Source organism: Miscanthus floridulus, chromosome 3 (genome assembly GCF_019320115.1).
Source record: "Miscanthus floridulus cultivar M001 chromosome 3, ASM1932011v1, whole genome shotgun sequence".
NCBI lineage: Eukaryota > Viridiplantae > Streptophyta > Magnoliopsida > Poales > Poaceae > Miscanthus > Miscanthus floridulus.
The window spans coordinates 133,681,516-133,697,196 of record NC_089582.1 but is presented as its reverse complement, the minus strand read 5'-3'; the positions used below and the strand labels follow the sequence as shown (position 1 = coordinate 133,697,196).

The following is a 15,681-nucleotide window of genomic DNA, read 5'->3' as shown; positions in this document are numbered from 1 at the left end:
GGCGGCATTAGCTGACAATCACTGCCAGATATAGGAGTATATTCTTTCTCTTTAGTCAGTTCAAAAGTTTGCTTTCAGTAACTGTATGTTTAAATTCTTCCTTCTTTTTCAGGGCTAGAGGATTTAATTCCAGTTTAAATTTTAAAATGATTTAATTTAGTTTTTTGTTCATTTTTAGACCAAAGGCGCTATTTTTTGTTTTTAAAAGGGCTTCAGGAAATCTTTCTTCTGGGCCAAAGAAACCCATGGAAGCTTAGTCAGGCCTTTGGTAGAAGACGTAGAGAAACACTCGACAAATCTGCCCCCATTGGACAACTCAGCCCATTTGATTTCTAAAGACCTTAGTATTGGCAGCCCATATATATATATATATATATATATATATATATATATATATATATATATATATATATATATATATATATATATATATATATATATATATATATATGTATGTATGTATAGAACTACTACCATGTAGCTGGCTACAAAATAACTTATTCTGTAGCCACTTTTAGTTACGATAATTACTATGTTAATTTACGAGATTATAGTAACTCCTTACTAAGTGGTTTACTATAACGTTATGATAAATATCCCCATGTGTTATAGTAACCCAACTATAGTAAATATGTATTGACATTATCGTAAATTAGTATATAAAATTATCGTAAATAGAGGTGGCTACATAATAACTTATTTTGTAGATGACTACTGAATATACTCTCCATATGTATGTATATATATATATATATATATATATATATATATATATATATATATATATATATATATATATGTGGAGAAGCAGCTGCATTCTCACAAACCAAACTTTCGGCTGACGCCTCCCGCGGCCTTCTTTACTTTTTTTAGGCTAAAATAAACAAAGGACATGTTTCAAAAAAAAAAAAAGGACATGCAGGTGTTCATCAAAAGTATGTGTAGGATACACATACATCTCCTGATGGGGCATGTATAGAGTACCTAAAGTAGAATGCGTTTTTTTTTTCGAGAAAGCAGGACGATGGTACTTGCTTCATTCCATTAGACCAGAAATTTGCATGCAAGCCATTCTGTTTCACGTATAGATTGAACGGCAGTGCACGAGTGATGGGGCGTTTCTTCCATCACTACTTCACCACTGGGTCCCAAAGATCCAATTATTCCTGCAAAAGTTTTCAGTCAGAAGTCACATGTTGGAATCAGTCAGAAGTCAGAAAGATTATCGCCATGTTCGTTTAGGCTTTAGTTTATAAGTCGTATTTTTCAGTCAACGAATAGTATTTCTTTTTCACACCAAATCAGTCAACAGTACTTTTAATCATGGCTTATCAGTCAAGCCTAAGCGAATTGGACGATGTGTCGTCAAATGCATGCTACAGGTAGGCTTCGTGTGGACGTCCAACAATTCCGGCTGGCCATACGAACAGCCCTCCCAGATTCATGGACGAATATGCCGCCCGGACCCCGGGCGGAGGGCACTGTAGCGGCGTAGGCTCCAGCTAGCCCGCGACCCGCACGGCCTAGCTTGACACAGCACGATGCACAGTATGAGTAGGAGGAGTACGTACATTCCCTTGGGCGTCCAGCCTCAGCGTCCCAGGCGTCACGTAGCTGATCGTCTGGTGCGTGGCTGATCACAGCAGGTCACACTGTCACAGCGTGCGCAGGGGTCCCCAGGGAACAGCCGATATTTCCGGTGGAGAGCTGGACGCCGAGCCGCCTTTTCCTCTATAGCCCCTCTGCCCTCCACATGCGCGGCCTGCACTCTCGCGCGGAGCCCGACCGGCCGATGCGTCGTCGTCGTCCGTCCGTCGCGAGCGCCATCATTCATCATAGGGTGCCCTGCGCGCGATCGACACGAGAGAGGCGGCGGAGGCCGGACGACGCGCCGGAGCATGCAGTGGCCGGTTGACAGCTGGCTCCCCCGGCGTCCTAGCTAGTAACTCATAGCCCTCCACCAGTGGTCGCTGCGTCCGATGGTATAGGCGCCTAGGTCTCTGGACTCTGGCATCCGGTGCGGTCCGAGCACGCGCAAAGCCGCGCCCGCGCGCGAAAGCGCAGGCTTTTCCGCTCGCCCCTGCGTACGTCGCCGCACCTGCACGCGCAGGCCTTGCCTGGTGCCTGCCCGGCCGGCCGCTTTGTGTCGCCCGTCGCGTCCTTCCATCGTGTGGCCTTATCCGCTGATCGAGGGGGATTGGGGCCCCGGCCGGGTGGGCGCGGACGTCGGCCGGTTCGGTGCGTTCGTTGGTTTTGGTTCGCTTGCTTTCCCATCTCAATCAGGCGAGCTCGTGTCGTTGTCGATCGCTGGGGACTCGACTGCGCCGTACCGCGACCGCGACGAGTTGCACGCTACCATGCATATCGCACTTGGAATCGATGCCTTATTCTCGATACCGATCCAAGTTTCGCGAAGCGCGCGACGACCAGCGTGTCTCTCGTTAGTTTGATCTCCCAACGGTTAATCGGACCCTTTGACCGCGTTCTGATCGAGGACACTTAATCGATCACTGGTCGGCGGGCCTCTGTCACACAGCGCTATAAGTAAAGATAAAGGTGAAGGCCAAAGCACGTAAGACAAGGTTCACCACCGCCACTAACCCTCTAAAGAAACCCTAGAAGACCCCATCCGATTACGGGCGTGCTGCAGTGACAGAAAGCACCGCCGGACACGTCGCCGTCCTCAGGACTCCATAGCGCCTACGCTGCTACGACACCGGCGGCCATGTCGCTGCGACGCCATGGCCACAACTGCCCTAGGACGAGGTACATCACCAAGCCTATCTAAGTTATACATTTACCCACTGATCTGCAACTAGAGGTTCTAGAATTCCTATCAATGGTACCAGAGCCAGACCATCTAGTGTGTAGATCGAGTGTTGGGGTAGAAAAGAAGAACGATTTTAGAAAGAAGATGGACAAATCGAAAGAATGCAAATCGGGTTTAACCCTAACCCTAACCCTAATCGGGTGAAGAAAAGAAAGACGAAAGGGGTCTCGGTTTCGAGATGAACTCAAACCCTAACCCTAACCCGCGTAGAGTAGGCGGGGAAGATGAACAGTGGGTCCGGCCAAACCCGAACCCTAAGACCTAACCCTAGCAGAAGAAGGACGGAGCGGCGAGGGTACCTACCAGGGCTCTTTCGCCGCAGACACCACCGTCGTAGCGCGGGAAGCAGACCGCGCCGTCGTATCCGCTAGCGCGCGTGAAGAAGTTCCGAGCCGCCGGCCGGGAGGTCATGCCACCGCGCGGCCTACGCCTCGGGCTTCGGGGTCAAGGTGCAACCGCAAGGCCGCTCGACGGGGGTACACTCAGCCTAGGGCGAGTGTGCGCGACGGCGAGGGGCTCCGTAGCCACACCGCTACCTTCCTTTTCTCCGGCCGCCACGGGCTGCCGTCGCGTCATGGTTGTTTTTTACTGTGGCGCTGAGGAAGAGAAGGGGAAAGGGAAGAGAAAGGAAGAGGAGTAAGGAGAGCCGGACCTGCTCCAGTGGCTGCCTTCCTCATCGACGTCGATGGCCACCATGGCCGCCGCCGCTGACGCCTGTGCGGCGCGAGAGAGAGGACACGACGTGAGAGAGAGAAGGGAGAGAACACATAATAGGAACGGGGATCCCGATCTTCCATCAGGTAGAGGTAACTATCGTTGTAGCGGAGAATGACACACCGATCCGGCTTCAGACCGAAAGATCGAACCCTGCAATCTTAGAACCACAACTCCTCTGGTTATCAACCGAGACACGGATCTGGTTGACCTCGCCAAGAAGGCTAATCCCTGCATGCGCAACGAAGAACACAAGCAAGAATAAGAAAGAGAACAACCCAATTATAGATGAATGATTAATCTCACGATGTTGGGATCTTACAAACCGATGAACGGCAAAACTATTCTTGACAGATTAATCTAAGCAATACCCAAAACCTAATAACGGCGGTGGCATATGAATATAAAGGTCTTAGGGTTGTCTCCTACCCTGGATGCGCCCCCTAACAGGCTCAAAGATGATACACGACCCATTGGACCAAATACGGTGATGCGGCACCTAGATAGATTCTGGATGCTGACTTGTTTCGATAATTCCCGTGGATTCCGAGGAGCTTTTGATGTGAGACCACTTGGATTGGCTTCCTTATTAAATTAGCTTTCCAACCATATGTGGATCGTCAAAAACGGAGTCCGAATGCGTCCTGGATGACCAGTTTAAGATAGACTGGTACTGGAGGCCGAGGCAGACTCGAAATCATGTTGGACCGGGCCTCTGGTTTCTGTTGGACGTCCTTGTTGGTCATCATCGCCTCCACTTCTTTCTCTAAGTCTCTCATGACCCTCTCCAATGTTCCTAAGCAAGATAACATCATTAGGTAGTATTCTATTTTCAAGTATGAAAAATGATCGCTTAAGAACGAGCTTACCTCTAAATTGAGTTGACGCATTCGAGCTCGGGTCATTGGACCTTACATGACGGTTGGAGGATCAGTGGGTACATCTAAAGGAGTGCTGTCCTCATCATCCTCCCCCTCTTTAAACTTAGTCGTTCTTGACTCAAGTTCATCTTCATCTCCCAAATAACGCTTCAAATCTACAATGTTAAAGGTGGGACTAACCCCGAACTCGGGTGGTAACTCAAGTTTGTAGGCATTATCATTTATTTTCTCAATTATCTTATAAGGAACAGCTGCTCTTGGCATTAATTTAGACTTACGCAGCTCAGGAAATCTATCTTTTCTCAAATGTAACCAAACCAAATCACCTGGTTCAAGTTTAATTTCTTTTCTACCTTTACTACCAGCAATTCTATACTTTTCATTCATTTTTTCAATATTTGCTTTAATTGTTTCGTGCAACTTATGAATGAAATCAGCACGCTCTCTAGCATCACTATGTGTTCTTTCAGAGGTAGGTAAAGGCAAAAGATCAATAGAAGCACGGGGGTTAAAACCATACACTACCTGAAAGGGATTTACCTTGGTAGTGAAATGTTCCGCCCTATTATATGCAAACTCCACATGCGGCAAACACTCTTCCCATATCTTCAAATTGCGCTTCAAAATTGCTCTCAACATGGTGAACGATGTTCAATTCACTACCTCAGTTTACCCATCAGTTTGGGGATGACATATTGTAGAAAACAGCAGCTTGGTCCCCAATTTATTCCACAAAGTGCACCAAAAATGACTTAAGAATTTTACATCGCGATCTGAAACAATAGTAGAAGGCATACCAAGCAAGCGAACGATTTCTTGAAAGAAAAGGTCAGCAATATAAACAACATCATCGCTCTTATGACAAGAAATAAAATATGCCATCTTAGAAAAACGATCAACCACCACAAAAATACTATCCCTCCCCCTCTTAGTCCTTAGCAAACCCAACCCAAAATCCATAGATATATCAGCCCAAGGAGTAGAAGGAAAAGAAAGAGGCATATACAAATCATGTGGGTTCAACTGCGACTTAGCTTTTTGACATATAGCGCACCGAACCACATACCGTTCTACATCTCACCTCATCCTTGGCCAAAATAAATGTGTGGACAGCAGCTCCTCCATCTTATTGGCACCAAAATGTCCCATCAATCCGCCTTCATATGCCTCCTGCAACAACAAAAGACAAACGGAGCCAACTGGAATGCATAGTCGGTTAGCTCTAAACAAAAACCCATCATTGATCATAAACTTATTCAATGTGCGTCCCTCTCTATAATTCAGCAACACATCCTTAAAATTAGGATCAAGCGCATATTGTTTTTTTACTGATTCAAACCCAAAAATCCGACAATCAAGTTAGGACAGCAAGGTAGATCGTCTAGACAAAGCATCAGCAATCACATTATCCTTCCCTTTCTTGTGTTTGATAATATAAGGAAAAGATTCAATAAATTCAACCCATTTAGCATGCCTATGATTCAGATTATGTTGAGAGCGAAGATACTTAAGTGATTCATGATCAGAATAAATAACAAATTCTTTAGGCCACAAATAATGATGCCACGTCTCTAAAGAACGGACAAGTGCATACAATTTCTTATCATACGTGGAATAATTCAAAACAGGGCCATGCAATTTTTTCACTACAGTAAGCAATGGGTTTACCATCTTGCATCAAAACATCCCTAATGCCAACTCCACTAGCATCATATTCTAGCTTAAAAGTCTTGCCAAAGTTTAGAAGTTGCAGCAATGGTGCGTGTGTGAGCTTGTCCTTGAAAGTATCAAAGGACTCCTCATGTGCCTTTCCCCAATGAAACACCACCCTTTTCTTCGTCAACTCATACAATGGGGCAGCAATGGTGCTGAAATCATTGACGAAGCAGCGGTAGAATCCTATAAGACCAAGAAAACTCCTCACCTGTGTGATGGTTTGGAGAACCGGCCAGCTCTTTATGGCTTCAATTTTCATCTCGTCCACCTCAATTCCCTATGGAGTTACAACATAGCCAAGAAAAGAAACTCGATCCGTGCAAAAGATACACTTCTCAAGGTTACCGAATAATCGTGCATCACGTAAAGCATTAAAAACAGTACGTAAGAGATCCATATGTTCAACAAAAGACTTGTTGTAAATCAATATATCATCAAAGTAAACTACCACAAAACGACCAATAAAAGCTCTTAAAACCTCATTCATTAAGCGCATGAAAGTGCTAGGTGCATTTGTCAAACCAAAAGGCATTACTAACCACTCATACAACCCGAATTTTGTTTTAAACGCGGTTTTCCATTCATCTCCAAGTTTCATTCTAATTTGGTGGTAGCCACTTCGCAAGTCAATCTTGGTGAAAATTATAGAGCCACACAACTCATCAAGCATGTCGTCTAGCCTAGGAATAGGATGACGATACCGAATAGTAATATTATTGATGGCTCTACAATCAACACACATATGCCAAATTCCATCTTTCTTAGAAACCAAAAGTACAGGAATGGCACAAGGACTAAGGCTTTCACGTACATACCCACGGTCCAAAAGGTCTTGGACTTGCCGCTGAATTTCCTTAGTCTCCTCAAGATTGGTTCGATAGGCAGCACGGTAGGGCAAGGTTGCTCCCGGAATCAAATCAATTTGATGCTCTATCCCTCTTATAGGTGGCAGCCTCGGGGGTATCTCAGCTAGAAAAATTTCCTCGTACTCCTACAAAAGGTTAGTGATAGCAGGAGGCACCGAGCTAGAATATCATCAAGCGAAAACATAGCTCGTTTGCATACCAAAGCATAGCAAATGTCATCATCAGAAATTTCAGCAAAGTCACATTTTGTTGCAAGCATAACATCACCCTTCAATTTAATCCCCTCTGCCTTAGAAATAGATGTAGACTTATTCTTTTTTGGTGGGAGAATAGAATTAGCAACTTGCTGATTTTCAGATTGAACATCATTCAAACTAGCAGCGCGCTCTCTATCAGCTTGTACAATTTGAGCAGGGTTCAAAGGTACCAAAGTAATTTTCTTTCCTTTATGCACAAAGGTGTATTTATTACTTCTACCTTGGTGTGTAGCATCATTATCATGTTCCCAAGGACGACCCAATAAGAGTGAACAGGCTTGCATAGGTACAACATCACAATTAACAGAATTAGCATAAGAACCAATAGAAAATGAAACTCTGCAAGTTTATGTTACCTTTACTTTTCTAGAATCATTTAGCCACTGAATATGGTATGGACGTGGGTGCGGGCATGTGGTCAAGCCAAGCTTCTTGACCAATTCAGAACTCACCAAATTATTGTAGCTACCTCCATCAATAATGACACGTGCTCGACGGTTGCTGATGATGAAAAAAATCTAGAACAAGTTATGGAATTGTAGCTTCTCAGGTTGCTGTACTTGTGAGCTAAGCACCCGCTGTACAATGATGCTCCTATAGGCTGCCATGGCCTCATCACTAAGGACTTCACCGTCCTCCTCATCTATATCTTGGTCTTCTTCATCCTTAATGTCAAAGGTGCTGATGTAACCATCTTTTTGTAGCAATGTATGCCCGCTAACTTAGACAGTCCTTCTGCACATGGCCAATGCCATGGTAGCGGTGGCACTGAATCCTCAAAGTGCGTCATGTCTATGGAACGGATGAGGTACTCTTGGTAGGCACCTGCAAAGAATTTTTACCTAAATCTGAAGGTCATGCTGGAGGTGCCTTAGGTGTAGTGGTAACTCTAGAGGCTGCTGGTCGCTTGCTCATTGGTGGAGTGCCCGAAAAGTGGTTGGCTTGGTCAGCCCAAAAGATGATGCCGAGCGTGGTGTGTATGTGGTGCTAACCTTGCTCTTGCTCTGTTGTTCACGCCCCTGCAATTCCTTTTCTGCAAGCATAGCGAACTGAAACAACTGGTTGACAATGTTAAATTCTTTATAATCAACAATGTCCTGAATCTCGCACCTCAAACCCAAATAGAAATGACAAATAGAATCTTCGTTCCCCTCCACAACACTACAACGCATCAATCCCTTTTGGAGCTCACCATAGTAATCCTGTATAGATTTCTCTCCTTGTTTTAAATACATCAATTTCTTACGCAAGTCTCTATGATAAGGAGGAACAAAATGATTACGCATAGCTATCTTAAGTTCTTCCCATGTACCAAGTAAAGCATCCTGTGTAGCTAGCCCATTCCACCAAATAATGGCAAAGTCCTTAAACTCACTAGTAGCTTGTCGAACTCTATGATGCTCAGGCACAAGGTGGGCACTAAACTTTTGTTCTACTATCATCTCCCAATCAAGATATCCCTCAGCATCATAATGACCCAAAAAAGATGGTATTGTGAACTTAATCTTAGCATAAGGATCATTGGGCACACAATGATTATTACCTTGATAGTGGTGGACACCACCCATACCTGTCGTGTTGTGGCGAAGACGTCGTTGTAATCTTGCTTGTTGGAAGGCTGCTCAATCTATATTCCTAGTGGCATCATGCACCATGTCTTCTGGCAAGAGACCATCGGGGTTGCTGCCGGAGACATCGTTGTTGACCGCCACCAAGGTTTCCAACTCAGTAACCATGTCAGTTAGCGTGAAAATTCGTTTGTCCAATCTCTCCATGCTGTTGCCAATGTTGAGTTCAATGAGTACGTCAGTGATGGCCTTCCTGATGGCCTCATTCATCCTTTTTTGGGCATTCTCTATAGCAGCTTGTAGTTGCTCTTGGCTGACACACTCGTTGATATCCTTGGGACTGTTATCTCCTGTCTGATCACCTCCTGCCATTGTAAACACAAAAACGGGAACAAACGGTGAAAGTTATCCCTACCAAATGACTATGTGGTTGCAGTGGTGTCACTTTTCACAGCAAGTGGAAGCGTCTTACCAAGCTCTTACAAAGTTCTTACCAACACAAGCAGTGGGTGGTACAACCGGTGGCTGATTCGTGATACCTATGAGGCACTGGTACCGAGATTGTAAGGGCCTTTTTCTATACTGATCTGAAGAGTTTGTGGAGCTTGGAAGACACACAAAGAATAATATGTATATTTGGCACATAAGTCAGTAATAGAAAGTAATGCTGAATTATAGTCCAAAGTACTTGTTCTCGTTGTTGGTCTAAAATGTTCCAAGTGCCAGGTGTGTGACAAACAAGTATGGTGGATAGCAAGGTGCCAGATGTGTGAAAAACAAGTATGGTGGATAGCAAGAGCAACACAAACAAAGAACCAGACAGCACATGGTAACACAACTCACTTTGGCCTTCTCTATGTGCTCCTATAGATATTGTTTCTCTTTTGCCCCTCTCTTTTTTCTATTTTTTGGGTTGTCGTTGTTTTTTTAGGAAACTTCAACTTTTTCTTTTTATTTTTTTTATATTTTTTTCACATAGGAGCACAAAATAAGTAACCATAGAAAATATGAGCTTAAACAAGTGAAATGCGTGGCATGTGAAAAATTCAGAAGACGTGCTTAAAATTGACAAAAAGCTTGTGACCACGAAAAGAGGATCTTGTGACCAGTTTTTGGCCAAAATAAAAATTTTCAACACCAATATATTGGGGGACGAACGGATCTAATTTTTTTTCTGATCGATTTTGATATATGGAACGTCAAAATCCGAGTTCGTTTGCGAAAACTAGACCAGTTTTACGAACTTACTCCGAATTAGAGGACAAAACAGGAACAATGCATGCAAAATTGGTCACAACAGTAAGGATTTGATGGAAACGACGGGGAAAAACACATGAACTGGACTCTAACACGACCTAACCAACAAAAAGGCCTCGACTAGGACACAAACTCAACACGACAGACTCTGAAACTGAAATACGCAAAGGCTATGACGTGGAAAGTTGTAGGACAGGAAAAACGATTATGGCACTGGACTATGGGACGAATGCGAAACACTCAAAACTAGGGGATAAATATGAACCTGATGGTATACCTTAGCTCTGATTACCACTTAATGGGAATGGGGATCCCGATCTTCTGTTAGGTAGAGGTAACTATCGTTGTGGCGGAGAATGACACACCGAACTGGCTTCAGATCGAAAGATCGAACCCTGCAATATTAGCACCACAACTCCTCTAGTTATCAACCGAGACATGGATCCAGTTGACCTCGTCAAGAAGGCTAATCCCTGCTTGCGCAACGAAGAACACAAGCAAGAACAAGAAAGAGAACAACCAAATTATAGATGAATGATTAATCTCACGATGTTGGGGTCTCACAAACCGATGAACGACGAAACTGTTCTTGATAGATTAATCTAAGCAAAACCCAAAACCCAATGATGGTAGTGGCGTATGAATATAAAGGTCTTAGGGTTGTCGTCTACCCTAGACTCACCCCTCTAATGGGCTCAAAGACGATACACGACACTTTGGACCAAATACGGTGATGCAGCACCTAGACTGATTCTGGATGCTGACTTGTTTCAATAATTCCTATGAATTCCGAAGAGCTTTTGATATAAGATCACTTGGATTGGCTTTCTTATCAAATTATCTTTCCAACCATATGTGGATCATCGAAAATGGAGTTCGAATGCGTCCTGGGTGACCAGTTTAAGGTAGACTGGTCCTAGAGGCTGAGGCAGACTCTAAATCATGTTGGACCGGGCCTCCGGTTTCTGTTGGACGTCCTTGCTGGTCATCATTGCTTTCACCTCTTTCTCTAAGTCCCTCATGACTCTCTCCAATGTTCCTAAGCAAGATAACATCATTAGGTAGTAGTCTATTCTTAAAAGTATGAAAAGGATCGCTTAAGAACGAGCCCACCTCTAAATTGAGTTGACGCATTCGAGCTCGGGTCATTGGACCTTGCATGATGGTTGGAGGATGAGCAGGTACATCCAAAGGAGTGATGTCCTCATCAACACAAATGAGTTAGGGTTCAAGGGGGAGTCGTCCGGCGCTGGGTGTTGTTCGCCCGAGATCAACGCACAACAGTCAAATCTAGATCAACAACGCAGATCCACCGTGCTGGATTTGGCCTAGGCGGGAGGCCGCTTTCCTAGCCCAGGCCCAGGTTGCGGCCTAGGAGGGCTCCACAGGCGAGCGCGTGAGCTGGGCCAGGCCATCTCCGTGGTCGGGCTGAGTAAAAAGTGAAGAATTGAGACTTTTCCCTTTTTCTTTTTCTAGTGACTTTAGTTTTTTTCCTAGAAATTGATTATTGGCTCAAATAAATTTAGTTTTGAGGAGTTTTTTCCTATGGGTAAAATTCACCAATTATATTTATGTTTCTGCTGTAAAGTTTAATGTTTATTATCTTCTAATTAAATTCGAACCAATAGGATAATTTAATTCAAAGAGCGGCTGTATTTAGTAAACTAAGATTATGTTTATCCTCTAATTAAATTGAAACCAATGGAAAAAATTAAATTAGAGGAGTAGTCCATTTTTATTTATGTAAGATTATGGTATTGTCATTTTCTGACCAATGTTGATGATGACAATATTATAATGAATTTAAGTTTGCAGTTTAAATATCTGATAAATTTTACATCAACGTGGTCAATTTTCCAGAGAGTAGATAAAGACCAAGAAATGTTCCTGAACTAAAAGAATGTATTTTAGTATTAAATTTCTGCTGTAGTAATGTTAATTATCTTCCAATTAAATTCGAACCAGCGGGAGAATTTAATTTTTAGAGCAGTTATATGAATTTCAAGTTGATTTATGAGTTTTTATGCATTAATTCTATTTTCTACCCAACGGTGATGTAGAATTGATATAGAAGCATATTATATGTTTTATGTTAACCGAGATCACTCGGCTGCATGCCAACGGGCTGTAATGCTAAGATATGTGAATGGAAAGGCTTGAGTCAAGCCAGTTCAGGACAGTTTTTTGTTAGTTTACTAATTTTCTGATTAAATTGGAACCAATGGAGAGATTTAATTGAAAAAATGAAGTATAAGTGAATGTTTTAGTCGTCATGACTAAGTTTTCGTATAGATGTATCCCGTATGGGGAGAAGTTTTAGCATAGTAATTATGCTAGTCCATCCTGCATGGCGGGAGAAATTTTGTGATGACTCATATGTTTTTGTATCCCGCATAGGGAGAGAAGTTTGGGTAGCTCTTATGCTATCCTAGTATTGACCATGTCACAATATAAATGCATCGTCATGGTCAATACTACTAACCAAAGGATAAGAAAAAGATGCAAGCATGACTTGCAAAAGTACTACTAATGAAAGACCTCATTGAGTTCTTAAAGTGAATTAAGGAAAGTGTACTCCTAAATGGATCAAGAAATAACTTTGTTTACATGACACAATCATGTGAATAAAGTAAGTTAAAAATGTCTCCTAGTTTATAGGCTTTCTGAATAGTTCTCGAAATTATGGCAGTAAAGTTCATGCCATATTTTGAGGGGGAGAATATTAAGATCAATTAAGAAAGAAACTCTTCATTAAGAGTGAGATAAAGATTAATTAAGATGAAACTGTTGGAGGAGTACAACAGACACAATAATGATACCCCTAAGCAGAGAAATAGCTAAACTCCTAGACCTTTTAAAGTTCTGATAGGAAGATAGCATAGTCAGCCTTAAAGATGTTAAGGTAGTGCTTGAAGCGCCATATGAGGTTTTAACGGATTAAACTCAAAATAGGACATTTGAAGATACACTATCTTTAGATAAGATGGGAAGATCTTGGGGAGCATGGTATGTAGAGACCTAAGACTTGAAGACTTAATACCTATTGATGTTGTATGACTTATACAACACCTGTTGTTGGCTTTTCGAAGAATATGAATAATGTAAATAAGGATCTTGTGATATAAGGGCCAATAGAATCAATTGCCTCTTGACAATGAAGAGCAACAACAACCCCATATGAAAGTGTCAGTAGTTGAGGCCCTAGAAGGTCTCAAAGAATTAGTAAACTAGTTTTCTGATGACTATGAAGTCTATGTTAGTAAAGAAATTCAAATGAAGGGTGATCCCACATCATTTGAAGAAGCCATGAGAAGCGTTTACTCGTTTAAATGGCAAGAAGCTACGGAAGTTGAAATGAATTCAATGAATACCAACGATGTTTGGGACTTAGAAGTAATTCCTAATGAAGCTAAAACAGTAGGCTGTTAATGGGTCTATGAGACAAAATATGACTCCAAAGGGAATATAGAAAGATATAAAGTACGACTTGTGGCAATATGCTTTCCACAAATAGAATGAAAAGATTACAATGAGAGTTTTCTCTCTAGTCTTATATAAGAATTCTTTTAGAATTATAATGGTGTTAATGGCACATCACGATTTAGAGTTACATTAGATGGATGTAAAGACGTCATTCCTCAACGGGGATTTATATGAAAATGATTACATGGCATAACCCAAAAGGTTTTGTCATGGAAGAAAAGAACATATGGGATGCCGCCTCTTAAAATCCATTTATGGATTAAAAGTAAGTCTCTAGACAGTAGTGTTTGAAGTTGATGAAACAATAAGAAAGTTTGGGTTTTAAAAAATGAGAAGGACAGTAGCGTTTATGCGAAGTTCAAGAATGGAAGATTCATTTTCCACATCCTGTGAATAGATGACATTCTACTCACTAGTAGTGATGTTAATCTGTCATTGGAGAAGACGAAGTTTTGTCCTCAAGTTTCAATGTGAATGATCTTGGTGAAGCGTCATTGGTTCTTGGAATCAAAATTCACCGAGATAGATAAAAATGGGGTATTAGGACTATCACAAAGGCATACTTAGAAAAGATTCTAAATAAATAAAGTATGCATGCGAGTAAACCTACACCTGCTCCTATAGTTGGGTAATAGATTTGGGAACTTTAAGTGTTCCAGGAACTGATATGAGATCGATCAAAAGAATATGGTTTCATATGCTTCAGCTGTTGGAAGCTTGATGTGTGTACAAGTACAAGTAAGAACTTACCCTGACATAGTTTATGTATCCAAGATATTTTGGCAGAAGTCCAGTTCAGATATAGATCACTGGAATTGAGTTGAGAAGTATCATAGGCCTCATGCAGAGTAAGAAAGAATAAGTACTCTCGAATAGTTGAGGGTACAAAAAGTTTAGTCTTGGCGAGATGTGTAGTGAAATCCATAGCAGTTGTTAACACTTGCGGTTGGAGTATTATTGTGGAAAAGCTCTAAAGAAATAGTTGTGGTGTCATCAGTGATGCATACCATAGTATAGCTTATCATGAGGCTTAAGGAACAGGCAAAAGGAGGTTAAAGGAATTTGTACCTGAATTTAAAAATGATAGATAACAGCAACAACCATTTAAAGTAAGTTAACTCCTAAGACAACAAGTCAAGTGTGATGCCAAACATATTGACACTAAGGTATATGTTGTAAAGGAGAAAATCTAGAATCATTTTGAAAGCATTGAGCACATAAGTACCGAGTAAGTATTTGCGGATCCGCTTACCAAAGGCTAACCACCCAGTGCGTTTAGAGAACACACAGTCGACATAGGTTTATATGAAAGCATATGATTTCTAGGTACTAAGGGCCTAGTTGAGTATCTATTTCAAAATAGAGAGGTGTATTATAGCTGTTAAATCTAATGGTAACTGACCATGACAATGAGGCATGCTCTATGCACTGATCTGTGATGGAATAAGAACAAGATAAAGTAAGGAAGTTAAGTTTAAGTCATAAGGTGAGATCAAGTGGGAGAATGTTAGTTTGATCTCCAACGATTGGCCCAATGACCAATCGGACCCCTTGACTATGTCTTGATCGGGGACGCTTAACCGACCACGGGTCGGTGGGCCCCTATCACACAGTGCTATAAGTAAAGAAAAAGGTGGGGGCCAAGGCATGCAATACAAGGTTCATCGCCGCCACTAACCCACCAAAGAAACCCTAGAAGGCCCCATCTGATCGCGGGCGCACTGTAGTGATGGGAAGCACCGCCAGACGCATCGCCGTCCTCAGGACTCCACCGCGCCTACGCTACTACGACACCGGTGGCCACGTTGCTATGATGCCATGGCCGCAACTACCCTAGGGCGAGGTATATCACCAAGCCTATCTAAGTTATGCATTTACCCACTGATCTACAACTAGAGGTTCTAGAATTCCTATCATCTCTATAAAGGGGCTGCTCTGACTGAACATTTAGACCCGTTTGATGGTGAGAGAGTGTGTGTATGGGACAGGCATATTATGCCCATGAACAACTGAGTGATGGCGCTGGATTAACACCCACCCAAGCGATGATGACAAGGATACGCTGTGATGTGACGACACATGGGCTGGCGTGATAGGTACAATCATTTC

At 42.5% G+C, this 15,681-nt stretch overlaps 1 protein-coding gene across 1 annotated transcript in view; it reads left to right on the top strand.

The window, feature by feature from the left end:
• The window catches only part of LOC136544473 (fasciclin-like arabinogalactan protein 11), a 38,153-nt gene that overhangs the window by 1,352 nt on the left and 21,120 nt on the right, over positions 1-15,681 (top strand). The gene's annotated exons all lie outside the window — the stretch shown is intronic.